The sequence below is a fragment of the Echinops telfairi genome, unplaced genomic scaffold, assembly GCF_000313985.2.
Source record: "Echinops telfairi isolate 266 unplaced genomic scaffold, ASM31398v2 ScPeMD7_29;HRSCAF=101, whole genome shotgun sequence".
Lineage (NCBI taxonomy): Eukaryota > Metazoa > Chordata > Mammalia > Afrosoricida > Tenrecidae > Echinops > Echinops telfairi.
In genome coordinates this window covers 9600842-9604508 of record NW_022103926.1, presented here as the reverse complement: position 1 = coordinate 9604508, position 3667 = coordinate 9600842, and the positions used below count along the sequence as shown (strand labels likewise).

The window sequence follows — 3667 nt, the reverse complement described above, 5'->3', positions numbered from 1 at the left end:
CTAAAATGAGGACAGCACCTGGCGAGGCTCCTGGCACCCAGCAGGCCCTGGAAGCAAGCCACGGCCACGTGCCAGTAGGTGCCAAGGCCCGCATGCCTGTCTCGGCCCGCTGCTGTTGACATGCCAGCTCTGCTACACCCAGAAGCTAGGGCAGTGGGTCAGCTGGCCCAGGCTATGCTGGCCAGTGGGGACAGGCGTTGCTCCCAGGTTGGACCCCTGGTTCCCAGCTTTTCAGGGAGCACAAGTCCAGCCACAGTATGGCAGCTGACCCAGTGCTCGAGCAGAGCAGGGAGGCTGAAGGCTCCCCTTTGCTTTCAGCACGGCCACTCCCCCCCTCCCCGCCCCCCCAGCAGGTCTATCTACGCAGAGCCCAGGCTCCAACAACCATGGGGTTGGGGGGGGAGGGGAGGAGAGGAGGGGGAAGAAGCCATCTTAGGGGCAGGCACCATACCCAAACTCACCCCTCTGCCACTGAGTTGATCCCAGTCATTTTAATCCCATAGGACAGAGCAGAGCTGCTCCCCAAGATATCGGTGGCTGTGAATCTTGACAGCCTCAAGGACGGGCTGGTGGGCTCAAATTAGCAGCCCCAACACTTCACTCACCACCCCACCAGCCACAGCTAAGGCAGGTCACCTGGGGGGGGTGGTGGTGGTAAAGTTACAAGCAGCTTGAGAGAAACATCACTCCTTTATGTTTCTAATCTAGTCTGAAGGACCTTTATGGCCCTAAAAACCACAGCAGAATTCCACAACAGGCAACGCCCTCAAGAGAGGGACAGCCCTCTGAGGACAGGAGTGTAGGTAAAGGTGGAGGCTTGGGTTGGAATTTTTCAAGGGAGGTGCTTTGTGAGCCAGGCAGCTCACAGTATGTAAATTATATTTCAAGCAAAAACCAAAAACCCTAAAGCAGGGCCCCTCTTCCAACCACAAGCAACACCAGCTAACAATGACTGGGTACTTCCAGTGGGTTGCTAGGAGCTCAGGTGGCACAGAGGCTCCCAGGTGGGCTGCTAATTGCAAGGCCAGTAGTCTGAGAGCACCAGTCACTCCTCGGAGAAAGTTGAGGGTTTCTACTCCCCGCAAACACTGCAGTCTCAGAAACCCACAGGGGCAGTTCTACCTGGTCCGAGAGAGTCACTCTGAGTCAGTATCAACTGGATGGCGGTGAGTTTGGCTTTTCGACAGTAGGTGAGACATTGGGTTAACCAAAAATTCAGCAGTTCAAGCCCACCCGCCGTTTTGGGGGAGAAAGAAAGGTGTAGGAGTCTGATTCCATAAAGACCACCAGCCTCGGATACACTCTGGAGCCATCCCACTCCTGTCTACAGGGAAGGCTGCTATGACTCAGATCACCTGCAGCCATGGGTTCTCCTCTGGCTTGTTTTACGTGTGTTGGCTCTGTGTGGGGAAGCAGCCTCAGTGCCCAGCTTGGCTGCTCCCGGGTAGTCTGAGGTTTCAGCCCACCCAGACGCGCCTTGGAAAAAAAACCGGGCCAACTGTGACCCAAATAATGAGCCCAGTTGGTGTTCCCCAGACCACCCAGAGTACCCAGCAGCTATTCTGTCAATCTCATGTGTCCTGGGGGGCGAAGGGGAGCCCAGGGGGACCCTCAGTCCATGCATACCATAGCCAAGCTTTTATAAGGGACCACCCGCCAAGGGCAAGGTAACCTGGGTTGGGTGGTTGAGTGAGTGAGTTTGAGTGAGTGTGTTGCCGAGCAGGCAGGAGGGTCAGAATTAGGACCTAGCAATGGTGTGTCCCTGTGGCTGTAGGCAGCCAGCTCCCTGCTCTGGACCACCCAGGGGTGCAGATCGGCCCGTTTCCTCACCTGATGGGCCCGAAAAGGTAAGCTGCTGAGGCACAATGGGGGAGCTCCAAGGGGGTCAGCTGGGCTACTACAGCTTCACTGGTGCCGTGGGACGCAGTCGGGTACAAGTGACCACGGCTGCCACAACAGGCAGCATCCCAGGAACAGACCACAGCGCTCCTGCTCGACCCGGGCTGCTCAGGGGCCAGGCACTTGGATGCAATCCCCAGTGCCAAGGCCTTGCCTTATAGCCAGAACCCTCAGAGGGTGTGGTCCCCACCCACATGGGCACATCTGCCCCAGGCGTGCAGGGAGCCAGACCTGTGGAGTGGTCTGGAGATGCCCTTCCTTCACCATCTCCCACCAGACGACTTCCTGCCATGAGGCACAGACTGAAGCTGAACGGACTACCCAGGGCCCATCTGACAGACCAGGGTTCTGACCAGCCCGAGATAATCACTCCACCCCATCAGGTTGGGGCTGTGAGGATAGCCACCCCCAAGCACTGTCTCCACTTGGCCCTGAAGGTGGATGGGTGAAGGCCAGGAGACATCTAGGGCACCCCGAGCTCAGCGCCCCCCTTTCAGCTTCAGTGGGGACCACTCTCCATGTATTCTCACTCCACACCCCAACATCAAGGTCACCACTGTGGCATGAACATACGGAGCTGGAGCTGTCCCCACAAGCATCTCTGGCCTTGCAGATAAAATCAACAAGTGACCTGCCCTTGGCAGAGAGAGAGGCCGGAAATGAATGCCCCTTGCCCCCCACACAAGGTCCTAGAGGCTGTAATGTGGAGTGGGCCTGCCTGCAGGCGCTCTGTGCCTCCATCTGCCATCTGTTCACAGTGGGTGCCTGAATCCCAACCTCAAGGGCACAAGGAGGGCGCTGGGGCAGCCTGCCCCCCCCACTGCTCGGGGAGCGGCTGCTGCCAGGGTGCACCCCTGTGCCCTCCGTCACCCCGGCATCCTGTCCCTCCGGGCATGGCTGGTGGTGGGTGGGGCCCATTCTCAGGGCATGCCAAGCCATGTAATCTGGCCCGGAGCTGGATGCTGGCCAGCGGTTCCTGGCGCTCTTCCCACCAGCCTCTGAGGATGCCAGGCACCCCGCCCTCTGCCCGAGCCGCTACTCAACAACTGCTTGGGTGCACTCGAGAGGAGATGCAGGGTCCCTCTGAAACAGGATGGAAGGGCACTGATCTAACCCCAACCTTCCCCAGCCTGGACTCTGCCCCATGGGAACCTGACAGCATTGGGTTTCCTGTGAACGTGGCCACTTGGGGCCTCCCAGCACAGAGCATGCATCTCGCTCAAAACACCTGGGCTTGCGATCCAGAAAAACCCATCAGTGCTTGGGCAGCAAGTTTCTTGCCTGTGCCGCAGCTTGGAAATATCTAGAGCAGCTGTTCTCAACCTGTGGGTCGCGACCCCTTTGGAGGTTGAACGACCCTTTCACAGAGGTCGCCCAATTCATAACAGTAGCAAAATGACAGTTATGAAGTAGCAACGAAAATAATTTTATGGTTGGGAGTCACAACTATTAAAGGGTCAGGGCATTAGGAAGGTTGAGAATCACTGGTCTAGAGAATTCATTTAGAAAAGGGCAAGTTACGAGACAGCACTCTTAAGAATCATCAACTACCTGAGAACAGAGGGTGAGGTGAGGAGGAGGAATGGAAACCGGAAACCCAAGGAGGAAGTGGGATGAGGGAGGGAGGTGCACTGAGGGGCCACAATGAGGCAAAAATGTACCTGAATGGTTGAAGGGGAGACTGCTGGTCTGAGCTGTAAGCCTTCGCTCAAGTCACAACAAAAGGCTGTTTAGGTCAAGACAACAGAGCTTCAAGTGGCTCCACCAC

General features: G+C 57.1%; 1 protein-coding gene across 1 annotated transcript in view; it reads right to left on the bottom strand.

Annotated features, from left to right (window-relative positions):
* HIC2 (HIC ZBTB transcriptional repressor 2) overlaps positions 1–3667 on the bottom strand; it is a 7028-nt gene extending 3361 nt beyond the window's left edge. The window contains exon 1 of the mRNA XM_004716330.3: positions 3561–3667. The gene's annotated coding sequence lies outside the window, so the exon portion shown is untranslated. The remainder of the gene's footprint in view (positions 1–3560) is intronic.